This window comes from Canis lupus, chromosome 22, assembly GCF_003254725.2.
Source record: "Canis lupus dingo isolate Sandy chromosome 22, ASM325472v2, whole genome shotgun sequence".
NCBI lineage: Eukaryota > Metazoa > Chordata > Mammalia > Carnivora > Canidae > Canis > Canis lupus.
The window spans coordinates 3770219-3785735 of NC_064264.1; the positions used below are offsets into that span (position 1 = coordinate 3770219).

At 39.9% G+C, this 15517-nt stretch overlaps 1 long non-coding RNA gene and 1 other non-coding gene across 2 annotated transcripts; both read left to right on the forward strand.

Annotated features, from left to right (window-relative positions):
* Nucleotides 1–1747: 1747 nt before the first annotated feature.
* LOC125753313 (uncharacterized) lies at nucleotides 1748–5629 on the forward strand. Its single transcript, XR_007404845.1, has 2 exons — nucleotides 1748–1840; nucleotides 3691–5629. It is a non-coding gene; the product is annotated as an uncharacterized LOC125753313 (long non-coding RNA).
* A 5332-nt stretch (nucleotides 5630–10961) lies between these two features.
* On the forward strand, nucleotides 10962–11124 carry LOC112678973 (U1 spliceosomal RNA). Its single transcript, XR_003148039.1, has one exon. It is a non-coding gene; the product is annotated as a U1 spliceosomal RNA (small nuclear RNA).
* Nucleotides 11125–15517: the final 4393 nt, after the last annotated feature.

Consider the following 15517-nt stretch of genomic DNA (forward strand, 5'->3'; position numbering starts at 1 on the left):
GTTTTGAGTTACAAGTTATGACTCTTTGATTTACTAATAACAGAAATCCAACTTGAACAAAAAAGGACTTATAATTAAGTTCCCTTATCTCAAAGAAAGATATTGTCCTGCAAAGGAGATGTGAATACAAACCACGAGGACTACACAATGCAATGAGAAAATAAGGATAACCAAAGGGAACTTTAAAAGTAGCAGAGAAATCACTCTGGATCTTAACATCCTGTTGGTTAAGTAGGATATAGATGAACTACATGCACAAAGGCCAGAGTTCCAATACTAAGGGAGCCTGCTCCCATTATGCTCTACAAAGTCATAGGGCCAGTGGTCAGAAATTATCTATGTGACTATGTAGCATCAGAAGATTCAGGTCCCAGAAATGGCCTTGTTAGAAAGGGAGGGACTCAAGAGTTCTGTGGCTGATATGGGTATGCTCTACTGTAGTGCTTGCTCAAACCTTCTAAGCCAGCTTTCAGCTGTGCTATCAAAATGGGGGAATAAATAAATTACTTTCTATTAGGCAATTTGATTTAGTGATGGGCCAGTTTCAGTATTCTAGAAAGTTATGCAAAATTCATTGTATTCTTTAATTCTGTTATATTTGACCTTTTTCTTTCTCTCTCATCATTTATCCTACTTTCTTATTCTTTTCTATTGATTTTCATTCCTAACTCATTTCTTGTCATCTGTTTATTACTGCATCTTTTTGACATTTGTTCATTTTACTAATCCTCAAATCTCCTTGTTTTTCTTCTAAACTTACAGGCTTTGTACAGTTACAATGCTTTTGGCAACTAGCAGCCCCTCTAGCCCCAGCCTGGACTCTGACTAAAACAATACATAACTTTATTATTTCACGCAAGATGAAGTCTGCAGGTATGATAAGTCTGTAGCTGGTCAAGTTAGAATCTAAACAAGATTTCAGGGGCCCACATTCTTTCTGCCTTGCCTCTCTGCCCTCTTCAGCCTGTTGGGTTCTGTCCGGAAGCTGTCATCCCTTATGATCACAGGTCGCTCCTTGCTGTTCTGGTTGCCAAAGCACAAAACAACATCCAGACAAAAAGACTCCTTTTCTTCATTTGTGTCTTTTCATAATCAACAAATGCTTTCCTAGAAGCCCCAGAAACTTTTTTCCTGTCCCAGGAGCAAGCATTGCACAACATACCAATTCATAAACCAAGTGTCAGCAAGGGCGATAGGATTAGTGGTACTGGCTTCAGAAGCGAAATGCATAATTTTACATTAATGGAAAGCTTTGCCTGTCCATACTGGGAGTCCTCTGGGAATGTAGAGAACAAGAAAGAAGTAAAGAGATATGCAGAACTTTTAATCACCCAGAAGCTGTGATGCTGCCCTGCACAAAGCAGCACATTCTCTCTCTTGGCCCTTAGGCTGGCCCCTCAATGTTCCCACATGATTATGTGAGTCTTTTGAGTTACATTTAAATCCTGGCTCTCTTAATTACTGCTTTATGATATGAGTAATTAACTCGATTGCCTTATTTGGAAATAGTGATAATAATAGCATCACATTTACAGTGTCGTTTTGAATATTAAGGGAGTTCATATGAGAAAACCATTTAGACTGGTGTCTGGCTATAGGAAGTAATCAATACATTCTACACACACATATTTATATATCAACTCATATCTATATAAATTGAACTGAATGGTAGAGGAATCAAGATGTTGTCAAGGTAAGGTATTATTACATTCATACTGCATCCTTATCCATATCTCTTTTTGCTTTAGGTCAAGTTCCCTGAAAATGGAATCTGAGATTTGATTGCAGGAGATTTGCTGAGAAGTACTCTCAGAAACACTCCTGTAAGGGGATAATGGAGGTAGGATTGGGCAGCAGGGGAAGTTGGGCTGTAATGAAGTTGCCTTGAAGGCCTGGTCTGATCCTGTGGGGATCTCTAGAGCTGGGATAGCTCTGTTGCTTGGACCTCCCAGATTGAGGCAAGGGGCTGGGCCCTGGAACCCTACATATTCCATAATCACTCATGCAGACTGCAGGGAAGGGACGTAATTTGGGGTGAGGCACCTACCTTTGATGAGGGCAATTCCTAGAGAAGGATGCAGCTATGAGCCCATTCAGAGTGCCTCAGTCTTGAGAGAGCAGGGTTCTAGGCAGCCGTAAAGCATCAACTCTGGAAAGTAGCACTGTTACTGTGTGGATAAAACAGAGGACCACAGAGCAAAGCTAATGCTATGGGATGAATTGCCTAAATCTTCTCCCTCAAAGGCTTCAAGCTGCAGTGAAAAATCAGCCTCAGGTCAATGAGGTATTCATGAGTAAGCCCAGAACACTTGAACTGATACTGTGCTAGGGTGACCATGAAGTGCCATCTGCTTATTACACATGGCCCAGGATTGGAAAGCTTGGCAGATTCAGAAAGCCATGGTTTGGAGCAGAGGAAGCCTGAATATTCTTAGGGAGCTTTAAATCATAATTAAGAATATGAAGGAAAAGATGTCAGAGCACAATAGACTGAATCTTCAAAAGTCAAAATTTAGATAATTATATTGTGATTAATTATGGAAAGGCAAAGCTCCCAGAAATAAATGGGTAAGATGTTGAGTGAGTGCTCACAGCAGCAAATAGGCAGAGAAGTGAGAGGAAACCCAATTTGCTACTGATAAAATAACTCTAATTTAATCCCTATTAGTGGTAGATATCTTTTTCTTCAAACCAGTTTCCTTATTGTTATTATTATTTTTGAGGGACAACCAGTATTTTCCATTCTTACTTGCATGTATAGGACTGAATTCTCACCAATGGAAAATTGATGGAAGTAATGTACATCACTTCTATGAGTGGCCTGTACACTTTCTATCAAGATCAATCCCCCTTCCCTTTCTGGGTGGTTGAATGGAGACAAGCTCTCAGTCCATTTTCTTAGAGCAACCTAGAGAATCACGTGGTGAAGACAGTAGACTCTCAAGATGTCTACTAGAGAGCACCCTCCATCCCTTCCCATTCCCTGCCTTTCTCCCACACACAGAACACCACATTTGCACTGTCAGGTGAGCAAGAAATAATTCTCTTGCTTTTATTTTATGCCATTTAATTGTGTCAAGTGACAAAGATTTCAAGCCTTATCTAATATGACAGCTAGCAAACATCTCAATAAATATGCTCAAATCTCAGTGCGCCTGGGGAAACAGATGACATACCTAACTGTGATACCAACTGTTTGCATTTTTCTTTCCTTGTTTAATCTATCGTTTCTATGTATATCCTTTATTTTTAGGGAATCCCAAAGAATGAAACACCCAAATTTACCAAATTGAGACTGATAGGCTGCACTGAGGCACAGACATTTTGTTTGGCCTGTGTAGTAATTAATTATCTGGATTCATTGTCAACACATACACATACCTTTTCATGTCTGGCATCTTTGAAAAAAAGTGAATATTCCATAACTCTGTGGATGACAACTCTTGGCCTGGCCAAGTGGAGGCCTTCTGTCAATGGAGCATGAGGTTTCCATTTGCCATTATCCCCAACCCTCTTAACTGTATTATGGCCAGCCCACATCCCCTGTGTATTTTCGCCAGGACCCTGGAACCCTTAGGACTTGTGAGCCCCTTTCTTTGGAAGGAGTACTTTTTGTTTTATGAGAGGTGTTCTTTGGTTCATTTGTTTCTCTGTTTTCTCTCCTAATGACACTTCAAATGCCCATCTAAGCTCTACAGGACTGGATGGGGTTTTCCTCCTTTTGTGCATCTGCAGTACTAACGGGCATAGAATCAGCACTTAACATGGAATCTGAAATCTTCCAAGCCTCTCCCCTGACTTGCCACTTAGAGGGCTTTATCATCTATCCAAAATAACCACAATGGACCTTTCCTGCTGCATTTCTCTCAAATCCATTTGAAACCCTTGCTCAGATACTGGACATGCAAGGCAATGAGCATTAAGATGATGGAGCCACCAAGAACTGTGACTCTCCTTCGCCCTGGGCTGGGGAACCGTTAATTACTACAGACTATGCACTGCACTGTTGCCGGGAACAACATAATGAAGCCCTGTGGAGACACTGAGAAAGAACGCCCTATCATTAGCTCTTCACACAGATACACAGATAAGGCTGGGAAGGTGCAAACTGGAGCTTGGATAAAGCGCTCCTTTAAGGATATGTAGGGAGATGCGGAGTGTTCCTTTAAAAGAAGGCTTGTCTTAAAGAGGGTCACTTGCAATGATTAAACATAGTATTATATGAGTAGTGTGCTTTAAAACAACAACTCATGGGGACATCCTGATATCCTTTATGGCCAAAGCAATCTGAGGAAATGGTTTAAGTTCTTCATTTATTATCATTTTTGTGTAATTTTTAGAGAATTGCAATAAGATGATCCCATTTCCTCATAGTTCTCTCTTGGTGACCTTACCTAAATCTAGGTTTCTAAATCTGAGTCTAAATGAATGGATCAGACCCATATTAAGTCAGGGCCAGAGAGAGAAATGGGCACTCTGTAATGGAAGTAATTTCAAATTCCCGCAAAGCTCTGCTTGATTTTCCCCTTTTCCATCTAGCATGCTAATCTCCATCTGGCTACAGTGGCAGCATCTGCCCTTAAAATGACCCCTTTCCTTTTCAGGCCAGGGTTGGCTCTCAGCGTTTTGGGACTGAACCTCTCCTGTGTCACTCTCCTGACTAATGTGCTTTTCTATGAGTAATATATAATTCACAGGGTTTTTTTTCCTCCTTTTTCTTTCAAACTAACTGGGTAATTCAAGTTTCATTTTCCCTCTCTGGGTATTTAAAGGCCAGCCCTTCAGACCAATTTCAGTCATCTCTTACTGGTGAGTCAATTTCTTGAGTGGCCTATTTGCAGAGCTGGTTCTGTAAGCTCCAGCTTGTTCCCCCAACCAGGTCCCTACATTGCATGTGGAATTTGTTCAGGAAAGGTAATTCTTAGAGCATATAATGAATATCACGGAGTTGGCCTCACTAACTTGTCAGGCTATTTCCATACTAGTCAAGCACTGATTGGGGCTTCTTTTGGGTCTACTGATATTATGGGTTTGATAAATCTCAAGTATTAACCAAATTACTTCTGACACATTCCAACCCATGACTTTCTTCTTTTCTATTTCTGTGTGCAGAAATAGAACAAAATATGGCAACAGGAAGAGGTTAGATGGTTTTTGGATAACTCAGGAATTTCATGATATATTTTCTCCTGCTGGACAGGATAGGTGACAGGATTAGGGAGAGAAAGCAACTCTGATAATATGTCTTATGCCATTTTGGTAATAAGCAAATGTGGAATTTGGATCTAAGCTAATGTACATATATATTTATATTGGTGCACATATGTTATTATTTTCATGCATGTTTTATGAAATCTGTCTTAGTATTTTATAGTCACAGCTCATATGCATAATCATGACCTGAAACCTTCTGCAATTGAAATCCTGTATATGGCAAATGAATCTGATATCATCCACTGTTTAGTATATGGTCACCTACAAAATCCTATTTGTGAAATTTGGATTTGTATATACTGTGTTTTAAGTCTGGAAAGAGATGGTATTTCCTCACTTTATGTATGTTTCTCAGTGTTCGTCTTTCCTGATTGGACTCCCTGATCATTAATAAAATCAAGATGTTTGAAAATGATTGCTGGAAGGTTTGCAGTCTTTAAAAGGAAGGACAGGAAGTATCTAAGGAAGAAAGAGGCTTTGGAGTGATATGATAATCAAAGAGAATAAAAACCACCATTTTATGGTTTCTGTAAATAATATGAACATCCGTGGTCATAGAGGTAGCCATAGAGTTGAAGCAGCCATTGCAAGAGATTTTCCTCCTCTTCCTCAGAACATTTACATGCTTGGTAACTAGGATTTTTAAATCAATAATGGGCCATATAACATGATGATTTGAATATTCACAGAAGATCTGTCTTTGGTACAAAAATTTTATGTATAATGGTACAGAAATTTAAAGTCAGATCTCAGAAAAACATATATTCTTATTTTGAATTTTACTGAATAATTAATATTCTTTTTTAAAGATTTGTTTATTTATTTATTTATGAGAGAGAGAGAGAGAGAGAGGCAGAGACACAGGCAGAGGGAGAAGCAGGCTCCATACAGGGAGCCTGACACAGGACTTGATCCCGGGTCCCCAGGATCACGCCCCGGGCCAAAGGCAGGCACCAAACTGCTGAGCCACCCAGGGATCCTGAATAATTAATATTCTTAGTGAGAATATTAATTTTATTGTTTGGCATTAGCTAATGAGAGAACTTTGATGGCCACCCCTATATATTTTTGTGTGTGTGTTGGTCTCTTAGATCCAGTCCCTTTATTTTCATTGTTTTCCTTAAAATGGTAAGAATTTCAGGCCTGGTAGGAGAGAAGTTTTGTACCATGGATAAAATAGAAAACCAAATTAGAGAAAGCAGATTCCAAGAACTCATGAGCATGCTTCTGTTCTGGTTGGTGAGAGATAAAAATCAGTCATTAGGTAACAATTTTCAGCTACTAATCCTAAATTTAGTGATACATGGTACTGATGGACAGCACCTTTCAGGTGCGGTGAACTAATAATCATAACGATTAATAGCTTATTAAATGCTCACTATATGCCAGACATGCTAACCACTTCCTCTGGACTGTCTTATTTAGCCCTTACAACATCCATATGAGGTGGATACCATGATCGTATCATATAAAGGAGCAGCTTTAGAGAGATTATTCCATTTCACTGATTCTCGGGCAAACATGATTTTACATTTTCTCAGACATCATGCTGCATCTTCAAATTGATAGAGCAATTACGATTGTTCTAGCCAGTGAGCCGTCATGACAGTTGTCATTGTCTGTTTGATCATAAACATCACTGTCAGGATGAAAACCTGCAGAACACGTGCCAAATTTAGGGAAGAAAATTCCAGGGACAGCAGTGGGATTTTAACCCCTAAGAAGCAAATAGTTGTGGAGACGGTGAGAGAGGTGGTACATCAGACTGATTTAGCATCATTCCTAAAGTTGGAGTTAAAGTAGCCTATCTCTACAGAACTGTAAAGCCTGTGTCCTTGTTCTCTGTGAATTTTCCCATGAAATGCTGCACTGTGCATGCTCTCAACAGACTGATGGTTACTGGATGATAGAGTCTGGAAAAAAAGTGATCTATGACAAAAATCTCTGGCTAATTAAATTTAAATTAGTTCTTTCATTAATTTTAACATAAAATGTTTCATAGATAAAAAGCATTATGTCATAGTCTACGATCCCCTAGGACCTTCATTCAATAAAATAAAAGAGATAAAAGTTTAGCTCTAGAGACCAAGTTCAGAATGTTACGCCACAAGGTACTCACTAATATTATGTTAAAATTTTTTTTGTTGAAGACAAGCATGGCAAGACCACTAACCTCTCTTTGGTGAAGACATCCTGAGACTGAGAAGTATGAATGGTACTAATTACTATTATAATGTCATGCTAAATGTATGTTGCACCTTACAGATCGCACAGTTCTTTCACTAATTTAGCTTGTTGACTCCTCATAATGATGTGATTCTTGCTGACTTATGGTGGGTTCCCTGGGAAAGGACTCTGAGTGTAAATGTTTGTGCAAGAAGTTTGTTGGTGAGTGCCCTCAAAGAAGGGTTGTAATCTTGGGTAAGAGCACTTGCTGTCTTGAATTGACAGTAATTCCTGAGCTCAGCGGTGATCCATCTGAGCATTGGTTCTGAAGGGAGAGTGTGGGTGGCATACTACAGTGTCCACTAAAGCTATCACTTGGGCTGCTCATCTGGGAACCACTCCTCTATGATCCTGGTTGGTCTCTTTCCCTAAGAAAATTTAGAAGGGGTGGAGACTCACAAGAACCTAATCTCCTACAGCTAGTTTTGGGCTGTACTGATACTCTTGACCTCCCCTACCTATTCTCCTCAACCTTGTTTGGCTAGCACCTCATCTGGTCTAGATGGCTTACCTGGTAAAGTGACACAGACTTTTATCCCCATAGAGGTGTAAGCCTCTGGCCACCACGCCTGTCTCATGCCATGACTGCTGTATTCGTCCATTTACTGTTCATGCAGGGCAAAGAGTACTCAGACATACTTCAGTGAATTACCTGGTCAGACATGTGGCCCTACTGTGCAGCAGCAGCTCTATCTCTTCTTGACAATCATAGTCTACCAGGATGGTGACTCTTTTGTCTTACTCGCTGGTCTCTTGGCTTAAGGACCACAAAATGGGTGACAGATATCACTGTGAATGGCAGTAGGTAGGGGGTAATACTGAAGTATGGGGAACAGATTCCTCTGTCCTTGGGCACAGAAAAACAACCATGGTTCAAAAGAGCGACTAGCATACAAGAGAGCCAGCACTTGATCTCTGCCAAATGGTGGAGTTGCTGCAGGAACACATTCTGGGTCAGAGAGACTGGAGAAGGGTTTACATTCCTCCTCCATCTTAAAAGCTCAAGGCAGGTCCAGGTGCCATAATCAGCTTGTTGCTTCATTGAGTTCTGGGTCCATGAGCCCACACCAGCCCCAGTCATGCTGTGGCACAGGAAAACATTACAAAAAAACCCCACTTTTGTTTTGTTTTGTCTTTTAAAGGTCATGGTTCAAAAGAACAACTAACATAAAAGAGTCCACGCTAGAACTCTGCCAAAGAGTAGAGGAACTGCTGGAATGCTCTCTGGGCAGGAGGGGCTGATTGACATGGTCTGTGTTCCCCACCCTCCTTCACCTTGAAAGCAGAGACCACTGTACACAGTCTGGGTATCCTAACTGGCCTGTTGCCTCAGTGAGCCCTAGACCCCTAGCCCACACCAGTCCCAGTCATCCTATCAAGGTGGCCACAGAGTGGTGCCCACCACATTTTATGTGGAGAGCTCATAGTTCATACCACACTGTGCCCATTTTAGCTTTAGCTGTCCTTCCCAGGTACCTGCCCTGCACAGAGTACCCCAGGACCTCCTGTCTCATTCCCATGTTGGCTCCAGTCACCATTTAAGGGCACCCTCTGTGTGGAGAGTCCTGAAATATTCTAGTTTATCTCTACTTCAGCTATCATAACAAGGCACCCTCTGTCTGCAGAGCACCAGGTCCCCCCAAGTAGCACCCACTTTCAGTTCAGCTATACTGCTAGGGAACCCTCTGCACCAAGAGCTCAGAGACCTCCCAGATCACACACTGCTTTAGCTTCAGCTACCCTACCAAGGCACCTCCTCCACAGAGCACCCTGGGACACCTCAACTTGTACCTATTTCAGCTTCACCTGCTCTGCTAAGGTACTCTCAGCACAAGGAACTTTAGGGCACCCTAGCCTGCATTGACTTCAGATTTAGCTTTCCTGACATGGTGCCCATTGCGTGGAAAGGCCCAAGATCTGCAGCCCACACTAGTCAGGAAAAGTCACCAAACACACACAGTCTATATAGGGGATGACCAAACACAAGACCATTCTTTTAAATTTAGAGAATTTTTGGTTTTGCCTAATCCGCAGAAAAAAAAAGAGACAAAATGTGACAGAGATCTATACTCCAAAGGAAAGAATAAGAAAAGACTTCAGAAAAATAAATGAAATGGAGATAAGCAATATGCCCAATGAGAATTTAAAGATAGTCAGTGGGCTGGAAAGAAGAGTGGAGGAACTCAGTGAGACCTTCAATAAAGAAATAGAAAGGGCTAAAAAGAACCAATCAGAGTTGAAGAATACAATAACTGAAATTAAAAAAAAAAAACAGTAGAGGGAACCAACAATAGATTAGAGGATGCAGAAGAATGTATCAGTGATCTAGAAGACAAGGTAATGGAAATCACATAGCTGAAGAGCAAAAAGAGAAAATAATTCTTAAAAATGAAGATAGATCTCTTGGACAACATCAAACATTGACGCTGTAGAAGTCCCAGAAGAAGAGAGAAAGAGGTAAAAAATTTGTTATATGGCACACAATGTTAAAGGTTAAAGGTAAAGAGAGAAAATTAAAAGCAGCACTAAAGAAGCAAAAAGTTGCTTACACGGCAAAACTTATAAGGTCATTAGCTGATTTTTCAGCAGAAAGTTTGAAAGTCAGACTAGAGTGGCAGGATATACTCAAAGTGCTGAAAGCAACAAACCCACCACCAAGAATACCCAGCAAGGCTATCATTCAGATTTGAAAGAGAGATAGTTTCCCAGATAAACAAAAGTTAAAGGAGATAAAGGCCACTAAGCCAGCCTTACAAGAAATGTTAAATAGACTTCTATAAGTAAAAAGAAATGACCATAATTAGATGTAAGCAAATAATGAATAAAAAGATAAAATGTAACAGCACACGCATAAAATGTAGATGAGGTAGTAAAAAAAAAAATGGAAGTTTTTTTTCTTTTTCTTTTCTTAGAATATGTTTTAACTTAAATGACCAATGACCATTAACCTAATATAGATTGCTATTTACTTAGGATGTTCTATACAAACCTTATGGTAACCACAAAACCAAAACTTACAATGGATATAAAAAAATAAAGAAAAAAATAGCCAAACATAACACTACAGGAATACATCCAACTCAAAGAAAGAGAGCAAGAGAAGAATAAAGGAACAGAGAAGAACTACAAAAGCCACCAGAAAAAAAGGTAAAATGGGAATAAGTACACACCTATAAATAATTACTTTAGATGTAAGTGGTCTACATGCTCCACCTAAATGACATAGGGTGGTGGATGGGTAAAAATATATGGCCCATCTTTATGCTGCCTAGAGGAGACTCACTTCAGACCTAAAGACACATACAGGCTAAATGTGAAAGGATGGAAAAATATTTACCATGAAATGGAAACAAAAAGTAAAGGTTACATGCACCCCTATGTTTATTGCAGTATTATTTACAATAGCCAAAATATGGAAGAAACTTCAGTGTGCCCTGATCGATGATTGGATAATGAAGATGTATATATATATGCAATGGGATGTTGCCATTAAAAAAAAAAAAAAAAAAAAAAAAAGGATGAGATGTACCTGGCAGGGGAGATACTCTGATCACAAAGTGGCTTTCCCAGGATGAGGCTTATCCGTTGCACTCCAGATGTGCCGACCCCTGAGATTTCCCAAAGTGTAGGAAACTTGACTGCATAATTTATGGTAATGGGGGACTGTGTGTGCACTTTCCCTTAAAAAAAAAAAAACAGAAGAGATTGAGATTGTGCCTTTAGTGACAACTGGATGCACCTAAGAGGGTATTATGCTAATTGTAATAAATCACACTTGAGAAAGACAAATACCCCTATGATCCCAGGCATAGTTGGATCTAAAACAAATTAAATAAACACAAAAAGCAGAATCGGACCTATAAATACAGAGAACAAACTAATGGTTACCAGAAGGAGGTGGGTGGGAGGATGGACACAAAGGAGTTTAGGGGAGTAGGAGATAGAGGCTTCCAGTTATGGAATGAATAATTCACAGGAATAAAAGGCACAGCATAATGAACACAATTACTGCTACTATAATAGCATTGTATGGTGACAGATCCTAACTGTACAGGTGGTGAGCACAGCCTAATGTATAAACTCATCCAATCACTGTGCTGTATGCCTGAAACTAATGTAACGTTGTGTCAACTACACTCACATAAAAAAAGGGAGAGAGTGAGGCTATTTTGACAGATCTGAATATTGTAAAAATTTAAATATATAAAGTACTTTTGGTGATATTTGTACAGGTCTGAATTATTTTATTTGCCTATGTCAAGGGTCTGCTAACAATATAGGTCACGGGCCACAAACCAGTCTGTTATCTGATTTTGTAAATAACATTTTATTAACGGGGTGCCTGGGTGGCTCAGTTGGTGAAGGTCATGGTCCCGGGAGCCTGGGATTGGGCCCTGCATCAAGTTCTTTGCTCTTAGGGGACCTTGCTTCTCCACCTCCCTCTGTCTGCCTCTCCCCCTGATTTGCTCTCTCTCTCTCTCTCTCAAATAAATAAATAAAATCTTAAAAAAATAAAGTTTTATTGGAACATAGCCATGCCACTTGTTTACAAATATCTATGGCTGCAACTGTTCCATAATAGAATTGTGTAGTTGATAAAAACACCGTATGCCCATAAAACCTAAAATATTTACTGCGTAGCCCTTTTCAGGAGCAGTTTGCCAACCCCTGGTCTAGCTTAGCTGGATTGTGATTAACAATTTGCTTGGTCAGAAAGTAATGAGTTTGGTATATTTAGAAAGCAAGCTATAAATAAGAGCTTTTATTTGAGGGTAACGTACAAAAGTTTTTCAGGAAAAAATGTACTTTTCCTCCCAAATATTTCGTGACATATATCTAGTGTTAAGTTTTTCAGGAAAAAATATGTACTTTTCCTCCCAAATATTTCATATTTCATATATTCATATATTCATATTTCATATATTCAATATATGTCATATATTTAGTGCTAGCTCTCTTTTTTCACTTCTGGGATTTCCCCCCACTTTCTAATTTCTACTTAATGGATCGTTTGGCTTAGTTGTTCATTCTGCAGCTTGATCTCATGTCCCACTTCCCTATCCTGAGTTTACTAAAACTTGGAGTCTTCTGAGTTCTTGCAGCTTTAAATTTTTTTCCTGTCTTGTTATTTTTCTTTTCTTTTTAAACATTGTCAAGAGCTTATGTCCACATTCTGTGCCAACAGTACTCAAATTGTAGGGTCCTGGGAGACTTGGTTCTCTCATTAGCTGGGAACATTTCATAACAATATGGATGTAAAGATTGTATCTGGCTTCATTTCAAGATGCTTTCTCTCCTATGGGTGCCACTGATGTCATCCAGGCATGTCTGGTACTTTCTGTAGTCGTTTGGTGAGGGGCTTCCAGAAACATTCTGCACTGGAGCCATAGCTGTCAGCTCGGTCTCCAGCTTAAGCCAAGACACACTAAGTATCACTTGAAGGTTTTGCTGTATTTTCAGAAGTCCCTATTGAGCAGATTAACATCAGAAAAGTCTCATTTTTCAGCTGAGAATTGAGCAAAACAATCCCTCTCACATCGTTCCGCCTAATGAATCTGCTGCAGCTGGTCCTCCTATGAGAGAGGACTGTGGATGATTTTTTTTCTGACCACGAGGGAGGATGGGAGATGGCTTGGGATGGGGCTACTGTGTGCTCTTGTGCGTCACATGAGGGGCTGTTCAAAGAATATATATCTTGCCCTGCCCCTGACCTCATGTGTTTATAAAAGTGTGTGGGGTCCTTGTGCATGGCTGCTTACCAATTCCCTTTGTGGTGGTGGTGGTGGTGGGGTGGTGGAAAGGGTGTGGATGCTAACATGAGAACAAGGAGAGAGAGGATGGGAAATGCTCTGCAAGTCCCCCAGGGGAACCCCCAGCAACTCTTGGCTATCAACATTCCACATTTCTGCGTTCCCAGAAACTCCTGATACTTGTAGCTAGTATACAGCTGCAGGGCTCCCTCCTGCAGCCTAGAGAGGCTGCAACAGCCTCAGCATAGTAAGTTTGATGTTGGGCTAGAGCTGAGTAGTGCCCCCTGGATTGTCAAATCCTCTATCTGAATTAAACCACTCTGGAAAGCAGGGCTCACTCTAGGGCAACTTGTCAATGGTGCCAATCCAATTTTAACTTATATAGCCTCTTCTATCAAATGCTTGACAGCTAAGAACTTTAAAGAATTCAGGTGTTTTGTTTTTTTTTTAATTCTATCCAGGACAAGAAATTGTAATAGTCTGGCACATAGGAGGCACTTGATAAGCATCTGCTTATTATGCATATCTTACACATATCCTGAAGAATTTGTAGATTATGCAATTATTTTTTCTTTATACTTTGCTGACGTTTGGCCAGTGGCCACAGCATCACAAAGATTCTAGAAGCTATAAGCAGAAGAGCACAGAATGTTTCTGCAGAGATGAGAGTGTGCTCAGGGATTGCTAAATCCCTTCCTTGGCTTGACTTGCAGGGAACAAGTCCAAAGGACAGAAGATAGATTAAGTTCTCTATCTTCATATTTTACCAGAACATTGACAGGCCCAAATCGACTGAGCAACGTGGATGGATGAGAAAGCAAGAAGATAATCCACTGTAAAAGGAAATCCTTGTGGATACCTAAGTAGGTGCAGAAAAGAGCAAAGAGTCTCTGGCCTGCCTGGAGGAGTGAGGATGGTGTTCTGTGAAGGCATTGAGTACATGAGGGAGGTGGTAGGTCTCCCAAGACTTACACGAGGTAGCGGGGCATATTTGGGAGAATGAATACTTCCTAAATTCCTACACTCTATGTGCCAGGCTGTGGAGAAATCATTTGAAAGAGACATGTGTTTGGCTTCAAAAGTTTATAATCTAGAGAAGAAACTCTCAAAAGAATCATTTATATCATGGCTCTCTGTTGGACTAAGTGAGTGAAAATTGGTCCTATAATATTTGGGACTTAGGTGCTGAATTATATGTCCAGTTTTAAGCATTCTTCTTAGGCCTATTTTGCGATGCCGAGGCAGAAAATAGTGGAATTGTTGAGGGAGGTGGTGGTAGTCCCTGCTCCCCGGAGATGCAGCCCTGGGGCTGGTGAACAGCTGGTGGACGTGGTTCAGCCACAGCCTGCAAAGTGCTAATCTCCAGAGTCTCCCATTCCTCCTTCGAGGTTGCTCTGCTTCTCACTAAGTATGCATGTGTATTTGGGACGCTGATCATGAATTTAGAACACCTCTCCTGGGATGGAAATTATGAATCACAGATGAGGGAAAGATCACTTATTCAGGAAATGTTCCAATTCTGAAACTAAAGACTGAAGAGGTGTCTAGATGTAAAGCACTGACAAATCTTTGAGCGTATATATTTGCTAGAATATTAAAAACACCAACATATTAAAATTAGCTCTCAAAATTCTGGTAAAAATGTTTCTTGATGTCAAATATTAGCTGAAACTTGACATCTGATTCCATTAGAACTGACATTTGATGCCTTTATTTTCAAAATAATAGTCTATTTTCCTTTCAAAAGGAAGGATGACATAAATAATATTTTCAATTGATATCTGTTCTTGTCAGGATTGAGGGCAAATTTTGCATTCTATTTGCCGCACAAACTGAGGAAAGACAGTAAAAATATGATGAATTTGTTGTATGGTTTATGAAAATATAATAGTCCCTAAAAACTTAGCAATCATTAAATAGATTTTTCTTTAATTCAAGCTAATAATTTAAAGACTGTGTTAAAAATCCTTGAAAATTCAGTAAGAAAGACACGTATTACCTGGCACAGTATATGATGACAAAGGGTCCCAGACGGTCAGTGTAGTTTGCTCTCTAGCACCCAGGACTATAGTCACTTCAGAAGAGATAAGGGAAACCAATTCCATAGGAACCCAGAAACAAAAGAAAACTTAGTGTTCCATGGCAAGTTTTAGGGAATATTTCTCAGGTGACTTCGTTTTGCTTTCCAGGAAACTTGGTCACTGAGGTAATTATTATAATGAGCAGCCTTTGTCTTATTACCTAAAACATTCACCAGTTACATGTACTCTAAGTGTATTCTGTTTTTTTGTTTTGTTTTGTTTTGTTTGTTTTTTTGTTTTCCTGTT